At 36.4% G+C, this 14,297-nt stretch overlaps 1 protein-coding gene across 2 annotated transcripts in view; it reads right to left on the reverse strand.

Moving 5' to 3' along the window:
* Positions 1–14,297, reverse strand: part of ZBTB20 (zinc finger and BTB domain containing 20) — an 804,541-nt gene that overhangs the window by 366,273 nt on the left and 423,971 nt on the right. For both annotated transcript variants that reach the window (XM_017855966.1, XM_017855967.1), the window contains one exon: positions 10,482–10,529. The gene's annotated coding sequence lies outside the window, so the exon portion shown is untranslated. The remainder of the gene's footprint in view (positions 1–10,481; positions 10,530–14,297) is intronic.

Raw genomic sequence — 14,297 nt, forward strand, 5'->3', positions numbered from 1 at the left:
TATATAAATAAATATATATATATATATATTTTTTTCAGAAATTTATTAGTAACATTTATTGTAACACACTTCACACTTAATTGAAACAAACCTAATATCTCTTATTATTGGCAAAACTTATTGGTGTAAACTATGCATTTATTAGTTCATTCAACAAACATCAATTAAGCACCAGCTATGTTTCTGGGCTGTGCTAGATTCAGGAGGCCACAAGTGAATAAAACAATGTCTCTCCCTTCATGTTTTAATAATATATTGAGGTGAGCAATTGGGCTTCTATCTAGCTTTGGGAATCAGGCTGTGAATGGACAATAAATCATGGGGGGCAGTCAACAGTAGAGAAGAAGTTGCTGCAAATTGATTAATACAAACAAACCAACCTGAGTACCTGACTCATTTAAGGTTCTCTCCAAAGGCTTGGGTACAGGCAGTAACTTAGAAGGTAATCTCAGAGGGCAAGACAATAACAAGGAATGGCCAGGATCTCTGAGATTTGTACAGAATGGCTACAGAGGTAGACATTATAAAGAAATAGAGGCTGGAACATCTCTTTTTCCGGTTCTATTCCTCCTTTAGTTGAGAGGTTCCCCAGGGCATTAAGTTCGACTTCTGTAAGCCCCACTCTCCCCATCCTAGACTTTTTGAGATCTTCCAGCATTGGAAAAGGTCCTGGGGCAGAAGGAAAAGCATACTTGAGGTGGGAGTCCAGGTTAGCAGAGGACGGCTTCAGGTGCAGCTGAAGGGACCATGGCAGTACTGCCTGACATCTCTGAGGGACCATGACAGGATTTTGACAGACATATCTGCTACAGAAGCCTGTAAAGACTTGGGGTGGGGGGGGGGGGGGGTATATAATATACTGTGTAGTCTGATATTGCATCCTTTAATGTATGGTCTGGGGAAGGTTAGGCTGCATCTTCTTTACTAAATGATATTCCAAACAAAGTGTCTCCTCTAACTCCTGCATGAAGTCAAACTTTGGGACAGTAAATCCTACACTGTCCACCTAAGAAAAATGACGTGTTGTTAATAGGCTTAACTGATTCTCTTGTTATGATGGCAAGATCAGATTTTTAGCAGTGCTTATGAAAATCCTGACACTCATTCACCAATTATTTTCTTCTAGGAGTCTAATATATATTCATCTTCCCATATTTCAGGGAAGAAATGGTTGAACGACTTTAGGGAGCTTTTCCCAACATGCTGACGCATTTTTGCAGCGTTTTGCCATAATGGGGCCTATTGAAAATTTTTCTGACATTCTGAATTCATGGCATTAAGATTTGTGTTGTTGTTTTGTATCTGGTTTGCATTTACTTTTGTTTTATTAAAGTATAGGAGAAATTGGAAAAGGTTAAGAGTTGCACCTAAATGTATGAAGCTTGAGGTCTTTGAACATAAATGAGTTAGATATACAGAAAGTTATTAAGACCTTTAAGCATTTGGAAACATTTCATCATTGCTGACAATATCTATCTACTTTAGTTCACCCTGCCTGAGCAGCTCCTTCTTTGCTACAAGGATGAAGGTGGGGTTATTTAAAAATGTACCAAGCTGTGAAAGAGTTTTCCGGAGAAAATTGGTTTGGGGACTCCGAGCATAAGGATAAACAATGGATACTTTTATTGTTACAGGAGAGGAATTGATAAACCCCTCATTCCTCTAACATAATGTATAAAGGAAAATATTGTATTCCTGGTCCTCACAAATGGGGTGGTGGCAGGGTAAGTAGGTTATATGAACACACATGTCTTCCCTTTGACAATGAGTGGGCAAGCTTTTAAAAAAAAGGTCTGAAAAAATAAAGAGCCCTGGGGACCATTTAGGTTCTATCAGTGAGTTCTATCCTGAGATATCAAATCCAGTTGCACAGAATCTAAATGTCAATATTTACAAAGCTCTTTCCATCTTATATTCCGCTTCCTTTTTCTTTTATGCTCTTTCTACCCCTTTTCCTTCCTCCCTATTCCCTTGATCCCCTACATCATTCTGTTTTCCCATTTGCTCTCATTTCCTAACAACCCCCATCCCCATTAGTCAGTCCAAAATCTGTTCATCCCGGTATAGGCTTCAGTGATGGAAAAGAAAGGGCCCCAAACAAAGCCACCATCCAAGACAAGGAGCTCCAGAGGGTGGTGAATTGGTGATTGAGGTAAAGCCTGGGGACTGAGAATGTTCACCGCACTGGAGGTTCTTAGCCCGAAAAGTGATTAGGCATCAGCAGGCTTGATAGCTGTATCAAGCCTCATGATTTCAAAGCTTTCATGAGCTGACAAGGACTTGCTAATTTCAAACTTTCTAACCAATTACAATCACAAAGAACTCAGGACAACAATCAGTGAGCAAAATGAAACTGCTGGAGTGAAGCAGCCCTCGGCAGGTTTCACTCTTGTAGCTCTGCTACGCAACGTGCAGCTGGGACTCTGCTTCAATAAGTAAATAAAAATACATTATAAAATACAAACATACACAATGGATCCCACTTGCTGTCTTGTTCCCAGTAAAGGGGTATGTAGGAACCGTGTCTTGCATTCATTCAGTCCATTAATTTCTGATGGTGTTAATTAAAAACTTTTGATGCTGGTTTGAATGGAAAATACCTCAAACAGTGTTTCCTTTATTAAAATACCAAGTTCCAAGTCTTGGATTATTAGGTTAAGCTCTGTCAGTAGTGAGACCAACATAAATGCTTTTCATACCATATGCTTTGACAAAAGAGAATAGTAATAATAATAATAAATAAATGAAAAGGAAGAAGAAAAGTGTTTAGATTGAAAACTTCTTTACTTCACAAACCTGTTTTTTTAAGGACTAAACTGAAAATCCAGGTCCCTGAATGTAGAACATATAATTTAAAAAAAAAAACTTTTTTTCAAATCTTTATAGAACATTCAAATCACCCAATGTTCCAGAACCTGAATTTTTTATATTTTAAAATGAAGAAAGCTGCTTAAAATAAGTGAATCAGCTGCTAAGTGATTTCTCTCTGTCTTTTCCTCTACTCTCTCTTTAAAAGACTGAAAATGCTTAAAATGGTATATGCAATTGATATGTGCAGCTTAAGAAGCTTAATATAATTACTGAGGACTCAGACTTTCTATTTAAAAATAAGAGATGGTAGGGTAATAGAAACTCTAAGTGGTGAGTATTCATCCCTTGTGACAGTGAGGTGTAGGAAACGTTTCTAAACGTTTAAATCCACTGAGCAAGGTAAGGACTGAGAAGCCGTTATTTACAGAATTTTCGGCCCTTCTGCAAACCTAGGGAAGCCTAGGAAATCCAGAGAACAACTGAGGAGGATAGTATGAGAGATGCTGTGCAGGAAACAAGCAAATAAAATATCCATCTCTTCAATCCAATGCTTTTGTGAGGTATTAAGCAAACCGCCAAAACATTCTGATTGATTTTTAAGACTCTTCTCTAATTTTATTTTTTAATTGCTCTTCGAAGCCTTTGTGTATTGAGCCTGAAGCCTTGGGCACCTATTCTGAGAGGTCCTATAAATGTGTCTCACATATGCCCCTTTCTCTTTTGTTTTCTAATATACCTTTCTCTATCATTTTTCATTTCCCAACCTGTTTATTCACACTGTCTACAACGTCATCTGAATCCTTGAAAAACCACAAGACTTTCTCTTTATTCCCCCTGAAGGTCTTCATCACTCTTGTTCTTGTTTTGATCTACATATCTCTAACGAGAATGAAGTTCTCCATAAAGGCTAAGCAGTTTGGCAGAACTTCCTTCCTTCCCTCCCTAACCACAGGCTGTATTGACCTCACCCTCTTGGATCAGTTTGCAGAAATGGTCTCCAGACTTCATGTGATTTGATAGTGAACCTTCAACAACAACAACAACAATAACAATAACAGGAGCAACAGAATAACTTCAGTATAAGGCATGTGAGAAAAATAACGCAGAGTAATAGAACTAAAACTCCATAAGGGAAATGGGCCTGAGCAAACCACAACATGGGTCTATTTGTTCACAAAATGTATGATTTTTCCCCAGAGTACATTGATAGAGGATATTGCCTACGAAGGACCAGTAAATGTAAATTAACTAACAGATATGTAGCAAATGAATGCATTTAAAGATGATTTCCAGCTGAAATGATTTTTTTTTTTTTTTCCTGGAGACTAAGTTTTTGTTAAACTTAATCCTTACTCTCTTTCCTTTCCAGCAGCAGAAACATCTGGTCGGTTTTAGATTCCCCTTGGATTTCCAACTTCAAAGGGAATTATAAAGAATAACAAATTCATGTACCGGCACTAAAAAAAAATTAGAGCAGCAGGAAAGAATGGTAAAATTGTCCTTATTTGACTGCTAGTGACAGGCGCCACAGGCAGAACTATGAGAAAAGACAAAGGCAAGATCACCAGTTGACAACCAGAGTTCCTGCAAGAGACTGAATCTTTGGCTACATGCAAATATGCACAGGGCCCTTAACAATCCATAAGGAGATTTACTTGCTTAAGGAAAATAAATAGGTAAATAAATAAAAGGAGTTGAAAGGTAAAAACAAAACAACAACAACAACAACAAAAAAAAAACAAAAAAAAAATGAGTTCACGTTTGCCTGTCACATAGTTTGTTGAAATAATAACAAATAAACCAATAAATACTTGTTGAAAGAATGACCTGGAAATAATTTTAAAGATCCACTTAGCCCCTTGGGTTTTATTTGATTTAAAGAAAATTGTGAGAGTTCTGATTCTACAAAGGGCTGGTAAGTCATCCAAGAAATAATACAGGCTCTTAAGAGTCCACTAGGTTTGGATCTCCAAAGGTCTTAAAAGTAGTTTCTGTTTCTTCTTTGGCTCTGGATCCTTATTATCAAAAGATGGGACCAGAAATAAAAGTCTTCCCAGTGGTTGGGCGTGGTGGCTAACACCTGTAATCCTAGCAGTTTGGGAGGCCAAGGCAGGTGGATTACTTGAGGCCAGGAGTTTGAGACCAGCCTGGACAACATGGTGAAACCCTGTTTCTACTAAAAATACAAAAATTAGCTGGGTGTAATGGCGCATGTCTGTAATCCCAGCTACTTGGGAGGCTGAGGCACAAGAATCACTTGAACCGAGGGGACGAAGGTTGCAGTGAGCCAAGATTGCACTACTGCAAGCCAGCCTGGGTGACAAAGTGAGACTCCATCTCAAAAAAACAACAGAACAACAACAACAAAAAACTAACTGTTCAGTACATGCTCAGTACTTGGGTGATGGGATCATTCATACCCCAAACCTCAGCATCATACAATATACACAAGTAACAAGCCTACACATGTACCCTCTGAATCTAAAATAAAAGTTGAAAAAAGAAAAAAAAACAAATTTGTAATTGTGTCAATTTGTGTTTGACATCACTTTATAGAAATGAATTTATTCTTCTCCTCTATCATTTTCTTAGCAAAACTGAAACACACTTCTAGAGTGCAGGTCTTGATATAATCAGACATGAGAAAATGAGAACAGTTAGAGAAAATACAATTTTGCCATTGTAATTACCTCTTACAAACAGCCTTTCCTCTTTTCTGTTTTATGTGCAATGTGTACAGCAACAACAATAAAAATAAACAAAGACATGATTAACCAATCAACTTGTTTCTCCAAAGAGAGAAATAGTTAAGGGCTAAAGTGCCTTTCAATAATTAATTATAAGAGTCTTTAAACTTAGTATTCAGAGGTTACAGATTTCCATACCACAAATACATTAGGTTGATTCACAGAGTGGCCATCAAATACCCAGAAAGCAAATTACTTTTGACCAAAATGTATACATCAACAGTACGGTTAGGAATGTTTTCATAGAGGGGGACAGAACATACAGAACCAGTTCTCTATGGAGCCTAGCGTAGTCTCCCGTGAACCAATCCATATAAGATAAGACCATCTACAGAGCATATTCTTCATATCACAGACTCTAGGTAAGAACAAAGTATTCTCTAGGTAAGAGGAAGAAAAAAGTGAAGATTTCTCTCTTTAACACTTCCACCATGAAAGGAATGAGCTGACTACAGAACCATTTTCTTGAATATTTTTGTCTTGAGTGGGGTTTTTATTCTTCCCTCACCACCCTAGGTAGAGCAGAATCACCAAAGTTATCTCATTATGGTAATGCCATAAATCCCATCTTATGGCAGTTGTGCATGATCCTGTGTTATACATCCAATAAAGTTTATTCAGAAAATATGTCAGCTTCATTAAATAGGGATCTGATGATCTGAACAAATCACTTATCTTGCTTTTGTGACATGTATTGGTATCCTTAGGTCTAAAATGAAAATCTTGGTTGATGGGGCTATTTGCAAAGGATTCCCTGCCTTACATAAGCAGAAACATCTAACCACAATTTTGAGCTTAACTCGGGGGAAGGAGGTGGAAGGTATATTGTACTAGTTTGTTCTAAGAAATGTTTTATAGCTTGAGGATATGTGAGGTCACAAATGTAACAACAATTGAACTAGCACCAATAGCCAAAGAGGCCAAGGATAAGGAAACCTGAAGCAAGAGAAAAAGGTGTACGTGTACATATACCAAGAAGCAAATGCTATCATTAATAATAATTATTGTTATTACAGCTATTAGAATGATGAGGCATTGATGGTTCACTTGGGTGAAATATATAATACATAAGCTAGAAAGAACCATGGGTAAACTTATGGCTCTTTTTAAAAGGCAGTTTACATTCTAGGTTTATGTGATATGAGACACATAATTTAATACCACATGTAAGAGCAGGATGCTGAAAGAAGTGGAGAAGAGTTGTAGCTTTAAAATACTATAGTGGCTAGTTCCTACTGGTCTTTTCTTGTTACACCTGCCTTAGCCAAGCCACCGATATAGTTCTAACCTTTTCTGATATTTTAATGATGATGATGACAGGCTCAGAGTAAAGGAGACAAAATAATCAGAAGATTCAGAGGGTAAAAAGAAGCGGAAAAAAAAAGAGTTTGTATTGTTTATACCATCTAATCTGACAAATTTTACATATGCTCTCTGTTTGCTTGGGATAGTTTATTGCTAATGTTATGACTTTCTCTCTCTTTTTTTTTCCATATGCTTTGCTCTACCAGTTTTGGCTGAAAATATTTTGTATATGTCCATACTGTAAACCCTCATATTTTTCTAGAGATTTAGTGTGGTGGAGAAACTTTTTTTCTTCCCCAAGTGTTAGGCACATCAATATTCAAGCTACTCACTTTCAAGGCCAATGGAAAATGTGCTCCTAAGATTAAATAGACCTGAGTAACACATAAATTCAGTTTATACTGATGCAGTATGTTGTATAGTTATAGCCTGAATTTCTGATGAGTGTAATACACCTGTTGGACAACACATCACTACTGAATAGTCACTGACCTACAATTCGAAGACAGTGAAACAGCCCAAGTCTCCAGATACAGGTTCTCTACAGACAGCCTGATTTGTACAGAGCATTCCTCATCTGTGGAACTCTGTATGTAAAGGATCTAGGCTAGCTATGGAAAGCTGGCTCATAGAGGGTTCTCTAAAATATTTTTAGAATAAACTAGAGCAATAATACAAGCACAGAGAGTACTCTTTGTCATACAATGCATAATTTCTTTCCCCCCAAACGTGGTGTTTAAAAATAGGATTCAGATTTTATTATACAAGTCCCCCTTTTACATATTTCTAAATGCCTCACATACCCATCACATGTTTTCCATGTCTGTCAATAACCTTAATTAAAAATTATAAACTTTTAAAGCCAGTGTTACATTTGATTTAAGTAGATTTGCCATATTTATCTGATATTGGTTGGCTACAGCCAGACTGGAGTTCTAAGTGATCAGGAGACTATGCTTTCCTTTCACCGCAGGTAAGGAATTGTATTCAACACACGCTTAAACTCAATAATAAGTATAATTAATGCTGTATAGATCTGGCATGCAAATTATCATCCTAAATTTGAGTCAAGTAAAAAAAGGACCAAAAGAAAATAGTTCCCCCAAGAAACCTAGCCAAATCTGTGAAATATTTCTCTAGGCAACCAAATTGCCCTCTGGCTTAAAGATGTGTCTAAGAATATTAGGGAACTCACTGATGAGATTGTACAATCAATTGTTACATGTTAGAAAATACGATGTCAGGATACTATGAAGAAAAACACTACTATATACAATAGTAAGAACTATTTACTGAATTGTTTTAACATTAACATGTAAAAAACATCCTGATGGATCTGAAATAATGATGTACTAAATGCTACGATGTCTGGGGTTTGCTTCAAAATAACATTGCGATATAGTGAGAAAATAACAGGCCATCATTGTGCAAGCTGGTGATGAGTACATTGGAGTTCATTATAGTAATTTGTCTATATTCGTGAATTTAAGATTTTTTATGATAAAAAATTTAAAAACATATACTGATTTGAACTTTTATTCATTTATTATTTGCTGACTGATTCATTTACTGTTTATGCAAGGTATTATGGAGAATATAAAAAATAAATAATAATAATAATAATAATAATGAGTTTTGTGGGCATTAGGTTAAATGAGCGTATTCCTCTGCAGCAAATATTATATATTTATTTAATGTTTACAACAGCCTATGTAATTAATATTTCTATAGGTCTAAATTTGGAAAGCAAGGACACAAAATTTATGAAAAGTATGATAACATCATGTTTTAAAAAAATATATCCCAGGGGAAAATGAGAGTTAAGGAAATATATCAAATGGTTATAATGATTGGATTTAAATTATAGAAATAATTACTTTAATTTTTCTTCATTTTATCCTATGTGTTTTTTTAAATTATTTTTTTTTTAATGAGCATGTATCATTTTAAATATGAAAATAAATATTTATTCATTAGTGGAAAAGATGTGTTGTCCTTTCCCAAGGAGCTTTTCATTTATTGAAACAGAGAAACTGCAAACACACAGCATTGCCCTGATAGCTTAAATCTTCATACCTAGAAGGGAAATACACCCACAGGAAAAGAAACATCAATACAGATTTTATCTGATCATAGAAACATAAAGAGCTTTCTCTGTGTTGGATAGAAATAGGGAAGAAACTAGCTTGTTTGCAAGCCAGCAAAAGTGTGAAATTCAGGCCTTTTTGTGATGAGATCATTTTGTGATAAATGCAAAAGGAGCGACAAATTAAAGTTACCAAATAAGACTTTCCCTTGAGCTCCTGAGGCTTACACTAATATGAGTTTCTTTTGGGGTAGCATAGCAAGTAAAGCATGGGAGTGGGGAGGGAGGTGGAGCTACAATCCTGAAGGCTCCTGGCCTTCACTGGTGAGATAGATATGCTCAGAGAGACAGAGATAGATGTGCAACAGAATCAGAAACAACAACACAGTGATAACTATGGATTATGCACAATAGATATGGAAAGTCTCTTTAGAAAACTATCTTTATTACCACAAGAGATTATTTCCCTCATTTTATGCACATTCATATAAAGCGAAGTCAAGAGTGTAACTTTTAAAGATTTGGATGAATATGATGTTCATGACTAAATAGGCCTAGATGGAGCCAGGCAGAACACAGTTAGATGCCAGGCAAGTCACCCTTTTCCTCCTCCTCCCTCTCCAGTATATTTGCCAGTGTATTTCAGTGCAGGTCAGCCTCTAGTAAAGTCAGCTGTTTCAAGCTCTGATTGGATAATACTTTATCCATACACCCCTAGTCTTGACCTGCACTCTTCTCCCAGTCATGGAAATATCAAGAACTCTAGAAGGCCACAATACCAATCTTTTCGAAACTTTACAAACTTTACAAATTTTCACTAAAAGACACCTAGAAAAATCTTCAAGCCTATGCTCACCTGTAGCCCTGGTCTTGGTCCTCTTACTTAACTGGTAAAAGAGGATAGTCATATTCATGTCTCTAAAGGGTATTTTCCCTTTAGGCTTGTCGGTAAGTACAAGAGCAATCATGTCTGATCTTAAGATTGATCCAAATGAAGCCAATGCATTTCAAATGTACAGAATACCACAGAATACTAATGGGTAGTTCAAAGAATCACCAAATGTGTTTGGAGGGTTTTGAGGTTTTTTTTCAAAACATAACAGTGTTCCACACAGGAAACATCAGTGCTCAACTTCACCCTATCACCCCTTCTGTCCACTCAGGAGTCTCCTTTGGAAATGTATCTCTATGGAGGGTCTTCCAAACAAGTCCTTTGAGTACTTCCATCTTGTTTAGCAGAGTCATTCTAAAATATTTGCCAAAATCTGTGATAATAGGTTCGGGAGGTCATGTTTCTTATTCTTCTAAATGCTGGTATTTCAAATGAACAAATAAACAAATAGGATATTAAAGATCTATCCTTTACTAATGTCAAAATATGTTCTGTGAAACTTTAGTATTGCTAAAGTTTAGACCCAAAGACTCACCACAGCCTTTGGATCTCATATTTTCTGAGGTTCATGGAAATATATTTGACTTCTTTGCACCTCAATATTTTGGACTGCCATTTACAGATAATGAGAGTTACTTACCAGACAGCAATATCATGAGGAATATCCTGTTAGTAATGATGAAACATTCTGAAATAAAAAGAGTATGGGTAAGTACTAGGTATTTATTTTAATAAATGTATGACAACATGGTAATCATAGAAAATAACCCATTTATTCCTCACTTTGGGATACTGACTTAGTGGTAGTATACAAAAAGTAAAGGATGTTTCCCTTTGGCAATGGAAATAGAATTGTGCACTAAGAAAGTAGCTTTTGTAACTGCCTGCACGTTTTACTTTAAGGTCTCTAACCAGTTGCAACCAGTTATGAATGACTTGTTGCCCATTTCTGTAATTCACTGTAACTTGTGCTGAGAAGGTTATATTTTATGGTTAATTATCCATGGTCTGTTTAAAAAAATAAATCAAACCATTGTAAACCACTAGGATTTGCAGCTCCATTTGAACTTTACTGTAATTTTGATCAAACATTTTGTCAACAAAAACAAACTGGTTTCTCTTTGTTTTTAGTTGTTTGTTATTTGTGTTATAAATATTGTGGCAATGGTGGGAGAATAAGCTATGGATTATTTACCCTTGGTTTCATGAGTTGTGAGTTATTGGCCTTATCCTCCTTTATGATTATAAATAAATGTATAGTATTATATTCCAAGTCCCGTAAGACAAATGGAACGAGTGAACTGAAGCCTTTTAGATCCAAAATCTTTTATGCGAAGTCATAGAACAACAAAACAAAACCCAAATTAACATTTAAAAAGCTTCTACTGTGAAGCAACAAAGTCTTTAAATATTATATAATCCGCATTTAAAAAATTGCTCGTCTAACAGGCAGCAGTCTATCAATCATTCTACAAGCTTTTCAATGCCTTTAACATTTAGAAGCTACAGGTGGTTTTCCCACATATCACCCAGCACCCCCAATACCACTACGGCAATGAAAGCCTTGAAAATGGCCAGCATGATTACTTTAAGCCAAAATGGATTTAGAAAAATCAGGAATTCATGTAGCTAAAAGTAATGTAACACTATATAAAAGAAGAACCCTATAGAAGTTTTTTAATAGTTACCATCGTCAGACCTACATAAACAAAAGAAGTCCAAAAACAATTGTCCAGAGAAAATAAGAAAAGCCAAGATTCAAAGGACCCTGTGGCAGAGAGCATGAGGAGCATATTCGATAGCTAGAATCATAAGCACCTAACACATTTGCATATGAAACTTAATGAGGATCACCAAAGTAGCTTGCCAAAAATTATGTTTGTTAAATGAGCCAACAGTCTATGCAGCACCGACCCCTAAAAGAACCTCTAGGAAAGACATAAAATTGTCTTCTGAAATTTGCTTCTTTTATAAAGGCAGAAAGGATAACAAGGGTTTTCTCATAAAATGAAGTGATCTGTCCACTACTAGAGCCTGAAGAGTTCTGTATCAGATTTCTTCTTACCCTTTATTACTTGCATGGCTTACTGCTTACCTGCACCAGCACTCTGAAGGGATGGCCATAGCAGGTCCCTTACCAGTTCACTGAAACATGGAAAATATTTTTGATGGTACTACTATGTGCCAGACATAACTGGACTGATTCTGCTTGAAAACGTAAGTCAGTAACCTGAGGTTCTTGTTGCCACATTAAAAGAAAAAATCTATCCCTACTGCCAACAGCAATAAGAAAAGCTAGGATGAAAGAGTTGTTAAAGACTTATGAAAAATTTGAACTGTTTAAAATTCTCCCTAGCTTCTTTTCTTGCATGTCCATGGAACAGAAAACTTAGGCCAGCCACCTGTCCTAAGCCTGGATCCCATATTAAAAAAATAAACAAGTAGAAAAATGAGAAACAGCTAAAGTGTTCCCAAGGCCTTGGTTACAACAGAAAATGAGAGCCGAAAAGTCTACATTGGCACACATCGAGCTTTGAAAGGTCAGTCCTGCCCTAGCATGGTTCAGAGAGCGTGAAAACCCACCAAGATGAAAATGGAAGCTATTCTGACAACAGGAGGCAGGGAGAAAGTTCAAAGAATTTTCCTCTGCTTCTTTTATAATGAGATACCTTCAACTATTTTTGACAACCAATAAAATGCAAATCTCCCTCACTTTTGTGTTATAAGTTTTTTTTTTTTTTTTAATCTAAGCAACCCATCTGAAAATTAGGGTACTCAGAATAACTTCTTGTATACAGAACTACACATTTAAAAAAGCTTTGTGCAGATTGTTAATCATATTAAAATTACATCACAAACAATGCACTTTACTTGGTGCAAATGTTTTATGTTTTTTTCTTTTGACAATCAGGCACCTACATGCAAAATTGCATATTGGAATCCAAACTCAACTATAATACATGTAGAGGAACCCTTAAAAAAATGCATGTGGGAATATGATTTCCCAGTCAGAGACGAGAATATTCTGACCAATTTTCATTATTTCTCTGCAATAAATTTATCTGAGCTATAGATCCTGTTAAGAAAATAAAGCTAAACGGAAATGTATTGATAAAATACATTAAATATATATACTAGCTTAGTCATTATTCATATTAAGATCAGAAAAGATTTCCACAAGTCATCATAAATAGAGATGGGATAATACCAATAATCTTTTCTTTTTTTTTGAGATGGAGTCTCGCTCTGTCGCCCAGGCTGGAGTGCAGTGGCTGGATCTCAGCTCACTGCAAGCTCCGCCTCCCAGGTTTACGCCATTCTCCAGCCTCAGCCTCCCGAGTAGCTGGGACTACAGGCGCCTGCCACCTCGCCTGGCTAGTTTTTTGTATTTTTTTTAGTAGAGACTGGGTTTCACCGTGTTAGCCAGGATGGTCTCGATCTCTTGACCTCGTGATCCGCCCATCTCGGCCTCCCAAAGTGCTGGGATTACAGGCTTGAGCCACTGCGCCCGGCCAATACCAATCAATAATCTTGATCACCCAGTTATTAAAATAGAGAACCACACATGTGGGCAATAAAACTTTTGATTTTTATCTTGTGCACAGGATTTTTCCATACAAAGGAATTCTAAATTGCAATAGTTAACATATAAGACAGTGTTAAAATAATTCTTGAGTAAAATGAAATGAACCAATTTCTTATGGCTTTAATATCCAGAAGTAACGTATGATCTTAAAGAATGATGTTGATCCGAGATACAAGGAGATCAAGCGCTTCAATAGTTCCTCCTCACACACTAAAGATAGCATCCATCCTCTCCCCACCCACCTCCCACGTTTTCTGGTTGTATTAAAAACAAGCAAAACTACCTTTCACACACCTGAACTTAATTTCTTCTAAGAGGTGCCTAACAGTGCCTAGGGCTGTACTACCACTTTATATCCATTTTATGACCACTTGATAGGCAGAAACTAAAAAGGAAGACCAAAACAAAACAAAAAATCCCTCCAACCTCCCTTATCAGACGAATGCCTAGTTCCCAGAGGACATCAATCAGTTAAGCAAAACCAAATATTATAACAGGGAAGAAGGACTGATAAATTGCATACAAATCTCACTGTGCTCCCACTTAAGCTGGAAAGGGAGTTATTCCAATGAAAGAAATGGGGGGGGGGGTTGTGGGAAGGGGTGAAGGGCTACAGAAAGAGCGAGAGAGAAAGGGAGAGAAAGACATTAAGAAGGCAGTACAGTGAAACCAAGGGTGTTCCAGGGAGAAATGTGACAGAAAGTTCTAAATGAGAATTACAGAAACTATTCCTTCGTAAATAAAACTGTTGTTTAGATGATGAATTCTATAGAAAGTCTGAATTAACTGTCTCTGTTGTAGCATCTAGATGTTTTCTCTTTCATTAAGACTTTGGGGTTTGAATGTACTTTGTCCAAAAAAAAAAAAAAA

Source organism: Rhinopithecus bieti, unplaced genomic scaffold, assembly GCF_001698545.2.
Source record: "Rhinopithecus bieti isolate Rb0 unplaced genomic scaffold, ASM169854v2 scaffold_41114, whole genome shotgun sequence".
Lineage (NCBI taxonomy): Eukaryota > Metazoa > Chordata > Mammalia > Primates > Cercopithecidae > Rhinopithecus > Rhinopithecus bieti.